This window comes from Patagioenas fasciata, chromosome 14 (assembly GCF_037038585.1).
Source record: "Patagioenas fasciata isolate bPatFas1 chromosome 14, bPatFas1.hap1, whole genome shotgun sequence".
In the NCBI taxonomy this organism is placed as follows: domain Eukaryota; kingdom Metazoa; phylum Chordata; class Aves; order Columbiformes; family Columbidae; genus Patagioenas; species Patagioenas fasciata.
The window spans coordinates 2,160,512-2,178,889 of record NC_092533.1 but is presented as its reverse complement, the minus strand read 5'-3'; the positions used below and the strand labels follow the sequence as shown (position 1 = coordinate 2,178,889).

General features: G+C 49.7%; 1 protein-coding gene across 1 annotated transcript in view; it reads left to right on the top strand.

Annotated features, from left to right (window-relative positions):
• The window catches only part of ADRB2 (adrenoceptor beta 2), a 33,790-nt gene that overhangs the window by 11,692 nt on the left and 3,720 nt on the right, over positions 1-18,378 (top strand). The gene's annotated exons all lie outside the window — the stretch shown is intronic.

The window sequence follows — 18,378 nt, the reverse complement described above, 5'->3', positions numbered from 1 at the left end:
CCCTTGTGCTCAGATGAGAACCAACCTCACAGCAGCCCAGCAATTCGATATGGAGAGATGTTGACTTTCTAGGCTGGGCTGTAGGATGCTCTCCCAGATCTGCTGTGCCATCCCTTTCCTGCCCCTGTGCCTTGCCAGGCTCCAAGTCAGCCCAGTTCAAGCAGGACCTCTTTCCACCCAGCTTGTCATCTGTGAAAGACAGCTGCCGCAACCCGTCAGGTCACAGGTTTTCTGTTGGGATGTGTGTTGCTGTGCTCCTGTGCTCTTGCTGGGCCGGACTGCAGTGCCAGCTGCCGTGGTGGAAGCTGGAAGGTAACTCTTGAAATCGGTTGTGACAGGGACTTGGTTGACAATCTGCGTGATCTTGACAGGCTGCTTGTAGCAGGGTCAGTGGCTGATTACACAGGTCTGTGGCGTGGAAGGTGGGAGGGGAAGGGAGATGCTTTCATGCTTGGGTTGGAGGTGTAAGCGTTCCTCAGCATGACAACGTTTTCAAGCACAGACACCAGAGCAGTGTTGTACCCTGGATGGCGTTCTCCTTTGGGTTGCTGGTAGGGACCTGCCTTTCACCAGGACCAGCCCTTTGAAGTACTGTAGCTCAGAGTAACCCCTCCCCTTGTATCCTCCTGGCAAGCACAGGTTGTTCTCTTCTTCTTTTCAGCTTCATAAAAGTGAAGTTATTTGTGAACTTGCTAGGGTTTTGCACAACTGGGGTGTCAGCACAGTCCCTGCCCTGGGAGATGTGGCCCTGAGCAATGTCAGTGGTGGTGGAGAGGCAATGGAGACAAGTCCCACTCAGACCTGGAGGTCCGCCTGTCTCCAGCTGATATACAAATATAGCAATACAGAGTAAGAGTAGGTACAGTTATAGATGTGGAAGTGGGGGAGGCGCTAAGCTGAGGCACAATCCACAGCTATTGGAGTTGATTCATGGCATTTCAGCACAGCAGCTGAGGCAAGGGGGAGCTGTACGGGGCACACATGGGAGGAAAAGGGGGGAGCAGAACCGCAGAAGGACATTTTGTGGCCATTCCTCAGTAACTACATAGCACGATTTGTTCAGTTCATTTAAAAGCTGGCTGTGTGACTCCCCATCCCTCTGGGGCTCCCTGCTGCAGATAAAGACCCTTCTTAAAAGGGGATCCTCAGGGTACCTATTTTTAGCATGGAAACCCCTCCAGGAGTGTCACCCAGCCCAGAATGAACATCTCTGTCCCCAGCAGCAGAGCGATGTACAGGCTGTTCCTCCCGCCCCTCCTGCGCAGGGGCCCAGCTGACATTTGCTAGCAGACTGTAAGGGACAGTTGTGGGCATGTCTCCGTGGCACGGGAGGTGATGACACACCGGCTGCCACCACGGCAGGCAGGAGAAGGCAAGACAGGGGCAGGGGGCTGGGCTCTCTCGCTTGGCGGTGGGGGAGAGTCAAGTGATGGAGGCAAGGGGTGCGAGCTGTTCCCAGAAAGGAAAGGTCAGGGTGCAGAGCCGGGCTGTGATCAGCCTCCGAGCCAGAGGGCAGCAGGGCTGTGATTTCTAGGCATGACTTGTGGGTGTTGGCCAGGAGACACAGAAATGAAATGGAGAGGAGGAAAGGATTTTTGGTCTGAAGTGTGAAGCATGGGGCAATGCAGAAGTCCTGGCTGGGGGCATGGCGAGGTGTCCCTGCCAGTTCTCAATGTCCCTCTGGACCCCAGAGGGACCCCAGGAGGGGATGCTGGCATTGCATCTGCTCAGGTTTGGTCTTGGGCTGGGCTGACTTCAACCCGCTGGACAAGACACTGCTGAGCAGCACACTTGGACTCACTCATAGAATCATAGAATCATTTCGGTTGAAAGAGACCCTCAGGATCATTGAGTCCAACCATAGTTTGCCTGCAGGGTAGGATTTCAGTTTCTACAGATGGCAGAGCTTTGGGGATTTTTCTTTCTGATAGGATATACCAAGCCAAAGGCTTATAACAAAGTCAAAGTTATTTCAGAGATATTGTCTTTCTCTGCCTCAGAATTCCATTTAACACGCAAAACTCAGGAGAGGAAAATGATGATAAAACTGTTTGGAGAGGGCCAACTTTTTTAGCACAGGTTTGGGCAGTGCAGCTTGAGCTGGGTCTGTAAGGAGCCTTCCATCAACTCTGCCAATAAAGTCATAAATCCAGTACAGCCTGGTGATGAAAAACTGAAAGAAAGAGAAGGACTTGAAGGAGAATGGTTGGAGGGGCAAATGGAGGCAACCGAAGAACAGAGACAAAATGAAATATAGCCCCAGGATGGTGTAAAAAAATGACCAAAAAAAACAAATGGAGATGAGAAAAGGGACTTAGGAGGGACAATGAGTCAAACACCAGCAGGAAACTCAAGGTGGAAAGCAAGAGGCTGGACCCGTGTGGAAGAGGAGGGAGAGGCTGGAAAGGGATTTTGGAAGGAAAAGAAACAGGGCTGGAAAAGGCCATGACAGCGGGAACTGGGTGTCAGTGCAGGCAGCCTGCCTGGTGCCTCTTCCCTCCCACACCAGGGGTTCCTTGCCTGCTGTCACTCTGATTTAGCAGCTCTGGCAGGAGAAGGGCGGCAGGGCAAAGGGAGAGGGGACAGTTTCTCAGTGATATAGACTTTCTGGGGAGCTGTGAGTGAGAGAGGACGTCCATTGGAGAGGCAAAGCGTGCACAGCGTGTTCCCAGCATCGGGGGGGTTGTCCAAGGGAAGAGTCCAGCCTAATTTACACTCCCAGAGCAAGGAAGGCAAGTGTTGTTTTATTTTTGAAGACGGTCTTGTCCGCCTCGCGCCATGGTACCCCCTGCAGTGGGGTTCCAGTTTCAGGAAGAGCAGGGGAAAAACAACCTCAACCGAGATAAAACATTCTGCCTTTACCCATAAATGGCATCAAATATTCTTGTCTCACACCATTACTCTCTCCTCCTGCCTGGCAGAACCAGTGCTGCCCTTGCAACCCAGCACTTGCGGAAGATGTCCTGGGCAGGCGATGGGGCAGGGCTTGGCACAGGGCAGTGGGGTGATGTTTAAACCCAAATCACCCAAGCGATGAGCACTGCCAGGGAGCTTCAGAGCCCACCAGCTGAGCCCGGTGGCTGTGCAGCAGGACCGTGCCGGGGAAACGGTGACAAATGGGAGCTGGAATTTTTCCACTCGAGGCAGAGCAAGCACCTGATTCACCGAGAGGGCTAGGGAGAGATAGAGGGAGGTGTTGTTGGAGTGCTGCCTCGGCCGGGTGTTTCAGGGGGAAGGCAGGTTGCTCAGCACACTCTCCTTTCCCTTGTCTCCAGTGCCTTGTGCAGGGTTTGGTTTCTCCTGGGGGTGGGAGAGCTGAAGAAGAGCTGGTTTGGTTTCTCCTCGGGGTGGGAGATGGTGAAGAAGAGCTGGCTCATTGTGAGCAACTGCTGCACAAGGCAAAGCTCTCTGCTTTCTTCTCTTCGTGCTTTGCTGCCTGTATCTGCATCTTACCCTCCTATTGCACAGGGCTTGCACCTTTGGCATCCCTGGCAGTGACCCCTCCAACATGCCCACCAGTCCTGCCCTTCCTGCCATGACAGCTGGGAAAGGAGAAACCTTTCATCCCCTCCTCTCCTCCGTCCTGAGCTGCCTCTGGCCTCTGACAAGACTTACCCTCCATCTCCTTGGGGCACTGGGGGTCCCCAAGCAGCGATGCTGGCAGAGCTGCCCTGTCACTCTCTGCTGGGATCCACAGGGGAGCTCACACAGAGCTGGAGGTGGGAGACAGGAGCCAGAAGCTGCTGGACCCAGCAGTGGCTGCAGAGAGATGTCTTGGCACACGGGTGCCAAACGAGGGCTACGTGGGAGCCTGTGCGGCTGGTGGACCAGACCACATTATCTTTCCCATGCTGGCAGCAGGCTTTGCCCGCTGCATTGAAGCGTGAAGCCTCTGCGCGCAGAAGCAGCCTCTGCTGTTGGTGAAATGCCTCTCCCCATGTGTCACGAAGGTTCAACCCAAGCAGGTGCTCTTACAGTAGAAAGGGGACAGACCTGGTTCCAGCCATGTAGCTGGAGCAAAGAGCCATCTCCAACAGCACACTCTGGGTCTTCGGCTCTGCTCAGGGCTGAAGGGACAAAAAACTTCTGGGGGTTTCGGGGTTGGGCACCCCGGCACCCACACAACCCTGTACTCTGCGTAGGAATGAAGCAAAGCTCGCAGGGCTTCATCCAGCACCCAGGAGCCCAGGGCCAAGTTATTTCATGGCAAAATTGGAATTCCCCAGCAGACTTCTGCTGGTGTCAAGTGGAAAACGTGGCAGTCTCTGCTTGCATTTATTTTAAGAAAGAGCTGCTATGGATGGGATGAAATGCTTGTGAGCGTCATTCAAAGGAACACAAACCAAATGGCCAAGAAGAGTCCCTGCCAAATGCATCGCTTTTTGAATAAAAGCCATAGCTGGGGAGAGCAGCATCGTGATTTGGAAAGTGGGGCAGACATGCTCGTGTGGTGCCTGCTTGTTCTCTGGCTGGCGTTAGCTTGGGTTTTTAACTTCTGATGTCCTTGAGTGCTGAAAAAATTAGAAGGTGGCTTTAAAAAAGCATTTTAAAATGTGTTTTTTATTAGGAGCCTCCATCTGTAGATAGATATGCTCAGAGAAAATCAGTGATGGACAACAGATGAAAACAGTCTGATGTCCATATCTTAATGTATCATCTTTATTTTGCTTATTTTCCATCTCTCCCCTTCTGGAACTGGGGCACTTGAGTCCTACAAACTGGTTCATTCCTGAAGCATATGTTTCCTCCTCTTCCTTGCAGAAGACACCAATGCATGTGGAAAGTCCCCTCCTAATCCTTAGAGCGGGGCAGGATTAAATAAAGCAATAACTCATTATTTCCTCTCAGCTCCCAGGTTCCTTCCCGAGTTGTTGGAGCTTTGTGCAGGGCGACGATTTCCTCCCAAATGAACAGCCCAGCTCGTTCGTTCTCAGAGGCCGCTCTGCTGCCTGCCAAGGCGCGATTCGGGAGGGCACGGAGCAGGCGTTCCTGCCATTCTGCAAGCACACGTGCCTTTGCAGTGAGCATGTCTGACAGGTATGGAGACAAATCAGGACAGCCGTCTGCCTGCCCCGCTGCGGCCATGACCTTGGCGATAAGTGGGAGATGCAGCTGCGAGATGTGCAGGGGTTTTCCCGGGAGAGCCACGGGAAAGGTTGGGTACCCGGGTGGCACTAGGGATGCTGCTTGGGCTTCGGCATCAGCATCACTCCCAGGAGTTTTGCCTTTTGTTTATTATCTTGGGGTGTCTCTGCAATGCAAGATGTGCCAGCCAGTGGCTGTGGTTTGGAAGGGGCAGGACAGTGTAGCTCACTTCTCCTGGTGTGTCCATCATGCACACTTGTCAGTGCGGCGAATGGGCTGACAACAATGTGCAGAGGGGTAAGGACAGTCAGACCTCCTGCGGGGAGGTGGGAGCCCAACCTGACCAGGATCTGTGCAGCACCCTGGCTGTATTAGAGATATAAAACCATCCATGGTCCAGACCTTGACTGGAGTTGTCCTTCTGTGCAAGGCACCGTGGGAGTGATATGGAGATACCCCCAGTCTGCAGGATCCGTAGCCATCCCTGAAAAGCAATCTGGGTTATATTGCCACTGGGGAGAGACGGCGCTGTTACTGAAACACATGTCAGTCGGTAGTGCCAAAAAGTTTGCTCAGGCTTTGTACATAATTCCTCAAGACCTCAGTCCTCTCTGAAGCAAAAGCTTTTATGTGAGGTGCTTCTTGAGTTGCGGGAGGAAATACAGCATGAAAATATCACCCTGTTCCGCAGTGACAAACATCTACGATGCAGGACCCAGATTAGAAACCGGGAGCACTGAGGTCCACGCTCCGCTGCGGTGACTCATCTGACATCTCGGTGCACTTGCCTGCAAAACGGAGCCATCCAGGCGCACAGTGCCTGGAAGGACAGTGTGACAGTGTCTCTGCAAGCGGTGTCCCGGAGTTTGGAGAGAAGATGCTTCACAACTGCCAGATATTGTCCTTTCTTGGCTTCCGCAGCAGGAAGCTGAACCTCAGCCTGCTCCAGTTTCATTAAACAATTAAACTCTTTTGTTACTTTGCCAGAGCTTACCTAAAGGGCTGTGAGGTAGTAAGACAACTGCCACTAGGTCATTACACCTTGCCACCCAGGGCGAGGGAATGGGGCTGGGTCACCAAAGGATAAACCACAACCCTTTGCTCCAAGAGGGCAACCCTTTCCCAGTAGCAATAGAAACCTGTGTTGTGTTATATTTATCAGTTAGTCTTGAGTCATCCTGCCTAATCTAAAAGTGACTGCATCCCCTGCAAAAGCTTCCCGTTTTCATTAACTCTCCGTACACGTTAAAATGTCCTTCCTTCAGCCGATGATAAAAGGGGTTGTGTTTGCAGAGATCTTTATTTCTTACCCCCGTGCTTCTTGCATGATTCATCCAGGGATGCCGCATTCTCTGTAGGTGATACAAGAAGTCGACTCTAAGAAGGCAATTGCATCATGAGCATCAACGTAAATTGGGCCAGAGAAGTTGATGAATGCTAACGGGTACTTTTCCGTATGCAAGCTAATTATAGCACCAGCAAAGCCAGGTCCAAGCTATGGCTTTGCCTGAGGAAATCCCCAGTGATTATAGCCAGGAGTTCCAGTTACTGTTTTTTACAAGTAAAGTGACTAATAGAAACTAGATCGCTTGGGTAATTTTGTGCATTTTTGGAGGATTTTTCTGCTTTAGTGTAAACATAGGGATGTGTATATTGTGGTCAGAAGTCAACTGAAAGGTTTTCATGCTCTTTGCCCTATGCAGGACGAGGGGGTGCCCACCTCTTCTCTAGACAGAGGGGTCTGGGGCACCCCAGAGGGACACTGTTCCTATGCCTGGGTCCCCTTTGGTTTACCCCTTTGCTCACAATTATGGTTTCAATCCTTCCTCTTGAGCATCTCTGTTCAAGGAGGGCAGCAGAGGCATCCCGGGGCCTCTCACTGCAGGCATCCTCATCCGCAGCTGCTACAACGGATGGTGATGCAAATAACAAGCTCTTTATTGTTAATAATGGAGACAATTTAGAGATGAGCTGCTGAGTGATTAAAGGGCTGGCTGGACAGGTTTTTGAGGCAAGAATAATAGAGCTGAATATGTGTGTGCATCTCACCCGCTACGCCTTTTATCTTTCCTTACATGGAAGTTGTTAACATTTGACTTCCAGTAATTTATGAAAAGCTCAGTTACAATTTCCACATGGACTCCCTCAGGATGGATTTCTGTGCCACTGAAACCACTCTTTCATTACACACCACGGGTTATCTGTTGGCCGTTTTAGCACATAGCTGGCAACTCCTGCGATCCTGAGCACTGCTCTGTCCTCTGGCCATCACAGAGAGCCCTTGTATCACAGAGTCACATGTGAAGGAATCAACATTACACAGCTACTGGGTGCTTTCCAATAAGGAGCTGGAGACCTTCAGATCTCAGTGCTGTCATAACCATGCAGCAGATTTAAAGCACAAAAAACCTGAAAGCCCTTCCGTATCAGGCCATCAGAGGGCTGTAGATGAGCTGCTCGAACTCCTCATAAATACCGGGGCTGTCACTCCTGCAGAAGTCTTAGGACCTTCCATTTTTAAATGGGGTTTCTGGTTACAGCTGGGTTTCACAGCACAGCCTGCAATTGCTGCAGGGTCATGATGCTGCGAGGTAAGATCCAGCCTTTCCTAAAGAGCAGGGAAATTACAATAAATAAATAACTGAAATGAGAACCCAGTGTCCCTTTAAGATTCGGCTGCTGCATGTTCCTGGGGAGGTTTTGCTGGGCTTTTCCTCTCCTTTAGTCAACCTCTGCAAGGGTTGTATCATTTCCAGCCCCCTTTCTGGGGACCGGGAGGTTGTTGTGTTGTGTGCAAGTGAGATTTGCACTGTAAAGGGTGGGTTTGGCCATCCCAGCCTCCCTGGCTGAGGGCTCAGATGAAGAAAGAAGTAGCTGCTGATGGAGGAGGACAAGGGCAAGGGCGCTGGAGGAAGGGGTGCACCCCGCAAGCACAGCAGGTCATCGTGACTGAAACCATGAGATCATCAACAAGTCGAGCTCCACCTTGCAGGAAAGTCTTTTTATATCTCCGTGGCAGATGCCAACCATCCGCTCACTCACCAAAGAAGGTGCTTGCTAGAGAGCAAAGCAGAACAGCCCCTGAGGGCTGCTGTGGTGCAATCACCGGCTCAAAGCCGGGCTCTGAGGAAACACGCCTTCTTGCTGGGCTTGTATTTACCCAGGTGCGGTGCCCGCTCCACCCATGGATTCCTGGCTGCCGTTGCCTTGATGCTGTTTGCTCTGCAGAGCTGGGTCGCTGCCTGTGCAGGGCCGTGTTGTGTCTGCCCGCGATACCATCGGCCCCGTGCAGCACCGCGCTGTGCCAGCGCTGCTCGGCTGGCTGTGGCTTTGCTGTGATGAAGGAAACCAAAGCGCAGTGTGGATTTGGCCGTGGTGAGGCTGAGCGTTTTCTGCACAAGTTTAGCCGTGTCAGCCCTGGCGCAAGCCTCTGAATTCCACCATGTGATGTGGGTGAGCAGGATAAGAGAAAAAGAGTCAGGACTTTCTTAGCATCACAAAATAGTTTGGTTTGGAAGGGCCATTCAAAGCTCATCCTGTCCAACCCCTGCCATGAGCAGGTTTCTCTGGATGGCACCCTGTCCTTCAGGTGTGTCACCTGCACCACTCAACTTGTGTCATCTGCAAACTTGCTGAGGGTGCGCTCATTCATCAAGTAATAACTTCTCTATGAGTGAATGATTATCCAAGGCAATTTTGAAAATGTGACTTAAGCTCCAGAGCTGCTTTTGAAAAAGTTACTGGAGATTAGTTGCACAAGAGAGACCTAAGGATGGCTAGGGCTCCATCTCCCTCCCTGCCCACACAGTTATGTATTTCTAATGTAGTTGCCACTGATTTAATGGGATGATAGAGCCACAAGACCTCCTAAGAGCAGCGTTCTCCAAACACCAATGATATAACCATGATTGCTGATAATTGCCACTTAGACTCTCCTTCAAGTTGTTTGTGTGACTCCAGCATAAACAGTGTGAAATGAATGTGTTTGCTTGTAGGTTGCTCTTGTGTAAGGTGAAAAATAGGTTCGTTCTTTATTAGATTAAGTGCCATAAGGAGGGGATGGGAAGGAGGCCAAGAGATGCTCCGCACTGAGGTGTGTGAGCAGTTATGAAATAGTCTATGGGGAGAAGGTCTGAGGGGCATAACATGCTGCTCAGTCTTGGACATAAGACTTTGAGCTTGTTCTTAGGTGGGAAACAGCATCATGTGGGGACCCACCTGCCTCAGGTCTGGTTTCAGGGCTGTGCTCTGCAGTTCTGCACGGCTCTGCCACATTCACATCCTTTTGTGACGCCTCGTTGCTCTCTGGCTGGACAAGAACATTGCTGCTCAGGAGGCTCCAGGCTTTCTGTAGCCTTAGCAAACAGAGGTGAGAAACTGCTGCTGTGGAGAAAACAGGCTGGGAGAAAACAGGGCAATAGTGGCATGGGGGAGAGCTGCTGTGTGCCGTGCCCATGCGGGTTTGGGATGTGCACAGGGAGCGTGCCAGCTCAGGGAGCGTTAGTGCCACCTCTACCTTCCCCAGAGCCACCGTGTCCCGAGGGACAGTCACTGTGCACCACGGCCATGAAGAAGGGCTGAGAGGAGGGTGGCCACGCTGTTTATACTGCGTTTGTGTTATTTACACACTCTTAGTCAGAGCCACTGCTGCCACCGGTGGAGAACAACTCGCCGTCTCCAGATGGTTTCTTTGTGCTGAATCACATTTATGTAACGGCCTTTCCCCGAGTGTTGGCAAACTGTACGGGCCCCCTAAGTCTGGCTTAGAAAAGCTTAAAAACCTGTGGCTTTTCTTTCTTCTCCCTCTTTTGTTTGCTTTCCCCTGTTCTCGTTGCCTGCTCCCTTCTGAGCCATTAACATTCGTGCCAGCTTCAAGTTTTCAAGCTGCCACCGACTACCCCAAGGGACACCAGCATATCTCTTACTTCCACGTGGCAGCAGCAATGCCTCACCACATCAAATGTTGTCAAAACCTAAGGCTCTAAAAAAGAAACCCTGACCTTTACGAGCACGGTAACCACTCCTGAGAGAAGAGAGCGTTTCCTGCCCTGCTGCAGCGTTAACATTTCACCAGTTTCTCTTTCTGCTTTGATTCCTGTACATCAGAAGCTTCCATTTCGTCTCGCTAAAAGGCACCGTGAGCCCTTGAACAAACCCGATCTGTCCTGAGCAGCCCCGGAAATGTTTCCACATCTCTGGGTGAGGTTTCCCACCAGCAGGATGGGAACAGAACAGAAACTGGTGATTTCTTCCTCTTCCCGAGCTGTGATGCTTAAAAACAAAAATATATCCCCAAAGTCATATTTAGGAACAGCTGCTTTTGAGATGTCCCATGGCCTGGATCCTCTCACCAAATACGAATGTGTGTAACATGATGGAGTGATTTGAAATTGCAAGATCTGAATTTCTCCCATAATCACCTCTCACAGCTCCTGCCCTGCCCCTTGTCTTCTTTGCCACATCCCAATGACAAGAAGTCAAGCAGGTGGGTACTACACAGCTCTGGAGAATATGTTCTTCTAAGGGAAAGGAAGGGATTTATTTCAATAAAGAATTATATTTGTGCTGAAATGGCTTGCACTATGTCTCTGAATCTAAACTAGTATCTGCATTACCTCATTAGTCATGTTAATCATAAACTAGCATTAGTGTTAGCTCACATGTTTGCCAGGGGATGTCAGAACTGTGCAGAGAGTTGGCTAAAGATCGGAGGTTTGGAAACCAGACCTGGATCACTAGTGGCTTTGGCTCACTAAGCAACCCTGGTCAGATCCTAACCCGTGATCTGCTGGATGGGAGAGATATAACTTGATTCCCAACTGCTTCAAGATCAGTGGGTGAAATGCACCATTTTGAAAATGAGGGAAATAGTGATTTTCTGTTGAAATGAACAGCCTTCCATTCCTCCTGCCTCTCGGCTGCCAGTGGGACCACAGTGGGACCACAGTGCCACGTCTGCAGGCAGGAGCAACTCCTTTCTTCTCAAGGAGGGTCACACGAGTCATTTCCTCCATCTGGCCTCACTTCAGGCCCTTTCCATCATCTCGTGGTGTCAGCGCCCAATGCACGTCACACTCTGGCTTTAGTTGAGGTAGGAGAAGAGCAGCGTGGAGACAGGCTGAGAGGCAGGAGCATTGCAGGGGGATGGACAGAAACCACCCGTGTTCTCCCCCAGCGAGTCTCCGCCAGGCTCTGCTCCTTCCCAGCAGGAAAGGAAACCCCAGTGCCCACCAGCTCCCAGCGTATGGATGCTCAGCAGGGCACAGCAATTATAGTAATCGTGGTGGAAGCCTCTCGTTCAGCCTCCCTGCACTCTGCCTAGCCCCTGGCGCTAGCGTGGGGTTCACAGGCTGCCTGAGGATAAAGGACTCGGTTGTAAACCATTTCCCACATCCGAGGCTGTTCCTCTCGTGCCCTTGGGATCAGAGATCATCCACACTGGATCCTCACATGGGAACAGTGCCTGCGGGAGAGACAGCGCAGAGCTGCACGTGAGAGATGGAGGGAGGACGTCCGCTGTGTCTCGCACTCTCTTGCTGCCTTGTCCTCCCAGGAAGAGTCTCGAGGGAACCTCAGCAGCACCACAAGAGCTCACAGCAAAGCGCAAGTGAGAACGTCGAGTCTCTGTGTTTCCAAAGGGGGAGACGGTAATGCCCAGTTTCAGCTGGCCTAAGTTCTACCTTGTTCCAGGCTGACAGCCATCCTGGAAATGCTCCATTCAAGGAGGCAGAATTTAGGATAGAACAGTCTGGGTAGCTGTCTGTGAGTTATGGGTGTATACATGTAGAAAATGCACCAAATTTCTCTAAAAAGAAAGTTTCTGTGCTCCAGGCAACCAGAGGACAGCTGGTTTGGATGTCTGCCAGTGAATCAGAAGCAGGGATTTTGACCTTCTTCCTCGTTCCCTTATCTCCAGCTGGGTCGCTGGTTGTGGATTGGGTCTCTGAATTGGGAGTACACCCATCCAAGCCACGAGCTGCAGCTTCTCCAGGAGAATGCTGTGAGATGCGGTGTCAAAGGCTTTCCTGAAGTCCAGGTACACAACATGCACAGCCCTTCCCTCATCCACTAAGCAGGTCACCTTGTCATAGCAGATCAGGTTGGTCGAGCAGGACCTGTGTTTCATAAACCCATCCTCAGGATGATCTGTGCCATGACCTTCCCGGCACCAAGGTCAGACTGACAGGCCTGTAATTCCCCAGATCCTCCTTCCAGCCTTTCTTGTATTTGGGCGTCACATTTGCCAACTTCCAGTCAACTGGGACCTCCTTGATTAGCCAAGACTGCTGACAAATAATTGAAAGTGGCTTGATGAGCACCTCCACCAGCTCCATCAAATCCCCTGGGTGGATCCCTTCTGGCTTGTGTGCGTCTGAGTGGTATCACAGGTCACCTACCATTTCCCCTTGGATTATTCTTCTTATGCTCCCCATCCCTGTCTTCCAGCTCAGGGGTCTCACTATTAAAGGCTGTTCCTGGAAAGATCTCACTGGAGTCATTGAGGGACCGCAACTCTTTGGGCCCGGCCATCCAGAAGGTTTTTTACCCAGTGAAGAGTATACCAGTCCAAGCCATGAGCAGCCGGGATGGGTTATAACAGCACACTCATCTCATAATTTCAGGTTTGCAGAGCATTGAAAGGATGTGTTTTTTCATGTAGCCATGAAACCGTGTTTCTGTACCTCGAGAGCATAGTGAGATCCCACATACAGGATATTTTACACTTGCATCATGTGCACATGAAGTAGCTCACATTTCAGAGTAAACCGCTTCCATCAGGGCTTCAGAAAGCATCTTCCCTTTCTACAGTCCTCCCACTTGCCCTGATAGTCACAGCTGCAACACTCAGATAAAGTCTTATCACCTGCAAAGAGTAGAGTGCACAACAGCAGCACATGCCCCAGCGCATTTCTCTATTGTCAGAAAAAACACAAGAAGGAAAAAAATTACTTGCCAAAACCCATAAAACCCCAGTAAAGCATTACACAAGGCTCCCAGCTCTCTGACAGTCAAGATTCCCCACTGGGGGACTGCGGGATTTTACAGTTCAGCATAATAGTTTCAAAGATAATTGTTGCTCTGTTGGGAACCACCTCCAATCTGCTCAATGATTAAAAAAAGGGAAAGCAAATAAAGTTCTTCCTACTTCCCAAAAAATTAAAAATAAAAAGAAAAAAAAAAGAAGAAGAAGAAGAAACAAACAAGCCCCTCAGAAAAGCTGGGGCAAGCAAATGAGAGAGAAATGAGACAGCTTTTAATAGCCTGTTGCTTTGCAGCTGTTCCCATTCTGGCTGCTTTCCAGAGCTACTTTGATGATCCTCTGTCAGGAAAAGGAGAAGTTCTTCAAACCTAGAATTCGCTTATTTCTCAGCAAAGTAAATGAAGATCCAGATTTGGGATTTAGTGACGGGACTGTCATCTGCATCAATTTAAGAGCCGATGATCTTCACCAAGACCCTGGCAGATATCCAGGTGGTGGGAGATCTGTGTTCTTCAACTGGTGATTAAAGACAAAGAGGACTTAGGACTTCAGAGGAGTTTGATACCACAACCAACAAGTGGAGATATGAAGTTAGATTGGTGCCCAGTTAGTGGGTAGCAGGTTGGACATGTGGTGAGAACTGACACTAACTGGGAATTGTGTTAAAGTTTGGCTTTGTTGCATTGGCTGCTGGATCCCTGCCCCACAGGACTGCTCATGGGGAAGGGATATAAAACAAGCACAAACTAGTGGGAGAATGGCAGGGAAGAAATACCCCCCCTGAGCTGATGGGAACGTCATAGGGTGTTCCCAGGCATTCCCGAGGCTGTCACTTGTACCTCAGGGTCGTGGATGAAGTCTGGAGGAGAGATGCTGTATCAGAGCCCTGCAACAAAACAAGCAGCATCACCGTGTGTCACCCAGAGATCGCCTCGTACAGCCAAGTACCGAGATGCCTAAAGCACAGGTTTGAGTTACAGCGAACTAAAAGGGCTGAGATGTGATTTTTTTCATTTCTTAAGTAAGTATGGTCATGAAGCAGCCTAACTCTGGGATCTATACATTTTGGTGTTCCTTGTGCCTTTATGTTACACCCCGGCTTCTTAGCACACATTAACTGGTTCTTTTTTTACCTGGATCTGTGAAGAAGTAACTGGTGGTTCCTTTAACGTTGTTGCACCTTAGGGTTCTTTTTACACCCTGCACTTTTAATATGTACTACTTGAAGGTTATAGGAAGAATTGTTGGCAAATGGTAGATGACAGGTTGTTGAAACATGATAAAACACCGAGAGTTTCCAATGAGAGATTGAAGAGGCAGGAAAGAGGGGAGCATCTGTAGACAACCTCTGCCAATCTTTACTAGGTTGGAAGACCCCCGTTTATTAATAGATGCAGAAACTGCAATGCAAGGCTGTCTTTGCCTGGAGTGCACGGAGGCTGTAGAGTGAAACCCTGTTTTGTTCTGCCCTCGCTCCCCCCCGTTCCCATTGATGCTTTGGGGAATATCTGCTCAGCTGCCTTGCAGATAGCTACATCGCTCTGAGGATGTCCATTTCTCTAGCTCAGATGCCTCAAATTAAGTAAAGCAAATCTAAGATTTCAAAGAACACTTGGAAAATGACTAAAACAATCTACTGGCAATCTACAGTTTAGGGCCAGAGGGAATTTTTTCTGTCTTCATCCTTTCCTTGACCCCCTGAGAAATGTCCCTTAGGAGGCATTTCAAAGTCCCACTGTGACCGTGTGGGCAATAGTCAATTCCCATTGATTGAAAGGGTCCTTTTGACTTTCTCATCAAATCATCACCCTGCAGAATGGCTGCCCTTCAGCCTGGTGTGTATTATGACCAATGACCAAAAGTGATCCCATCAATAATGTTCCTCCCCTTCTAGGGCTGTACTGAAACAGAATAAAGGAATGTAAATTAGTGATGTTTAGCTGTATATGTAGATAACAAGATGAATGCATGTAGCCTGTCTTCACACATCCCTTGCTTTGTGGGATACGGGTGGTCCGTCTTCTCATGATGATGCTTGTCTGGTGAGCAAATCCAGCCTTCCCACAGGTGAACAGGCACCGGTCGGGAACAGAGGCTGTGAGGTTTCTTCAGCTGACTTCTGTTTTGAATATTATATTTTGACTTGTGAACCCCGAGGAATTCAGATCTCAGGGCAGAGGAAACGTTGGAAGAGGTCAGGCAAGCTGTGCTCCCTCTGTGTTACTCGAGCAGCAAATAGCATGCGTTCCAGGGCAACATCTGATTTTCTGCTTTTATGAGGCAGATGTTTAGGGGAAGTGATCTGCTGTTTATTTTAATTGCCATCTTCCAAACCTCCTTCCTACGTGCGCGCACACATTTGAAACCATAAATAAGGATTCTTCGGATTATGCTGTTATTTGGGTTGCTGGCCCTGTCTTCCATCAGTGTCTGAACGGGGCTGTGTGCTGAAAACCCAGTTCTCCTCGCACATTCGTTTTACGGTGGTGTAAATCATTAGGTCTAACTCCTTTCTCAGTGACGCTAGCATAAATCTGAAATCCCTGCACTGACGTCAGCGCTGTAATGGCAGTGTAAAGGAAAGTTAGGCTCCCTTGACTTCAGAATGTTGCTGATTTACACCAGAACAAGAGCTCTTGGGCTCAGCATGTCCTAGCACTGTGTTACTGAACAGTAGGTTTGCTCTGGATACTGTGGTGACAATGGAGAACAACTCCATGGATTTCACTGTCATTATGCTGATGCAAATGAGCTGCACCTTCACTACAGTTTGGGTCTTGAAGAGCTCGGTATAGTAGGTCGTTGGTGAAACAAAAGTAAGCCAATGCTCTTCTGTAAAGTGATTAGTCCCATAGCCTGTTCCAGGAGACTCATATGGAGATGAATCTGACCATTTGGCTTGTATTGCTGCTAATGATGGAGAGCAAGGCAGTGGTATCTTCATGTCTCGAGGAACTGGTGGTCATAGATGACAGGGCATGTGGAGGAGCTGCCCTTTCAACTGGTGCTAAGGGTTGGAGGAGCAGTGGGAATGCTGGCTGCGCTTTTCTCCTCTGAGAGGGCACAAGCAGTTGGTGTAGGCGTTCTGTACTGGCAGCACGCAGGGTGTTGATCCTTGCTCACTTGCTTCTCTACGTTTTCCCACCTTGTCTCCAAAGAGCTAGACATGGAAGTCTGGTTGTTAAAGGGGTGCTGGCCTCTCTCTGCTCTGCTTTGGCTTCAGCCTGCAGATTTAAGCAAAAGAAGACAAGAAGTGGGTATTTCCCTTCCCAAACAACTTTGCTGTTTAAAGAGACTTGGGAAAGGAGGACCTGGATTTCTGGGGGCTGCTCCTTGGGAAGCTGGAGAGCCCAGTGGTGGCCTCAGAGCCCGTCAGCCTTGCTCCATTAAAGCCAGTGGAGACGAGCTGATTTACACCCCTCTTCTGCTGGCATCTGGCCAGTCTCTTTATTGTTCATAAGTGACTTTCTATTTTAATAGCACATGTTTGCTCTGAGTGGCTCGGTTTTAACACAGTGAGATGCAGCCATGTGTGGCATAATGGCTTTAAAGCAAGCGAGTTGAAATGAGGTCCATGTGAACCACCAGGTAGCCACAGAGCACGACAGGGCCATGGGTGTCCCAGGGAACTAAGCTCACACTTTCTTGCTTTTTTCTAAAAAGCTGAGGCCATTCTTTACCAATCTCTCAGCCTCCCCCACGTTGGCAGAGGTGGGAGGCAGCAGGAGAGCCTCACAAACCAGGGAACCACAGTCCTTCCCTTCTACTTCTTATCCAAGGTTCCAGCCGCAGCTATCATGAACAGGAGAAATAAAACCATTCTCCATGCTCACAGCCCCAATGAACCCCAGCCGGGTGCATGAAATGGTTCCCACATCCACGCTGTACAGCTATGGGGACAAATGTCTGCTCCGAGCTCCAGACGTGGGTTTCAGCAGCCCAGGCTGAAGCTGGGACCTGTGGCAGCTCGGAGGTCCCTCCCTGTCCACACGCTTGGCTGGGAGGTGGCCCCGTGAAGATGAAATGAGAGCTAAGGGAGCACGGCCCCAGTTTTCCCACCCGTTTTGTTCTCACTATACGTTTACTGGTGGGGAGCGGCAGAGTGTACCAGTCACAAAGCAAAACTCTGATTATTGCCATAGAAACCAGAGCTTGAATGTGAAGCTCATCCAATAGGGAAGAGGACATTGCACTTCTGTCTCCTGTCAAAACTCTCATGCGTGGCTTTGATTTGGAATACCAGAAAGTCACTATTATGGTAGTCATGTCATTAAATATCCAGATATGAAGAAACATTGACTTCTTTTGGGTTCCTAGGAAGAGCTAAGTCAGGACCTCAGGACTGGCCTGTGAGGGATGAGGGTGGTTATAGGGGCACCATTGCAGAGCAAAGCCCTTTCCAATTAGGAAAGGAGGCAATTAAATCACAGTGGCTGAGGGATGCAGAATCAGAAACATAACCTTGCTCTGCTTCATGGCTTTCTCTCCTCAATTCAGACATGCAATTTGTTTGGAGAATTCCCTCCTCCTTCCCATTTGAACTCTATAGCAGTGGCTTTGCCCTGGAAGCTTACAGCACAGTTCAGATTTCCTTGTAAGCTTACAAGCTCCATCTATAGGATAGCCAAAGAAGAGCCCTTTGGCTTCAAGCTGATGAAAAAGGGCAGAGAAGCTTCACTCAGAGATTATAGTTTTATTCTGGAAAGATTCCAGCATGCTTAGCATACCACATTGCAGAAAGTCACTGGTTTCATCGTTGTTGCTTCATATTTGGGTATAGCTTTCCTCCCTGGTTAAACCATCGGTCCTCGCTCCGTGCTGAATGACTGCGGGGCTGTTTGTGAAAGCTGCTGGAGTTGTGGAGCTGCTGTTATTCCTTGTGGAAAATCTCAGGGATTTTTAAAGAGCTTCTGATCCGTAAGATTTCTGGGCTACAGTGGTGACGCCCCCAGGTTCTGAGACCCCACAGTGATCCATGTACAGAACTAAACAGTAGCAATTAACATGTCCAAATCACCTAAATCCAGCTGATTTAGCGAATCAGTTTCTTGTCGACTTGGTGGTAATGATCACCAGCCCACACCCCACTGCACAGCCTGCACCAGCAGAAGGAACTGCAGTCCAGGGGGGTTTTTTAGGAGGAGGAAACAAAAGAGGTGGAAGATTTTTCTTCCTTCTGTTGTGCAAAGTAGCATCCTTGGAAATAAAGCGCAGCACGGAGTTGGGCTGTGTGTGTTGTGAGCAGTCTTTTTAAAGAGATATTGGCAACTGACACTGCAAACCATCTCTTGGAACTTCATCTTTGACTTGCA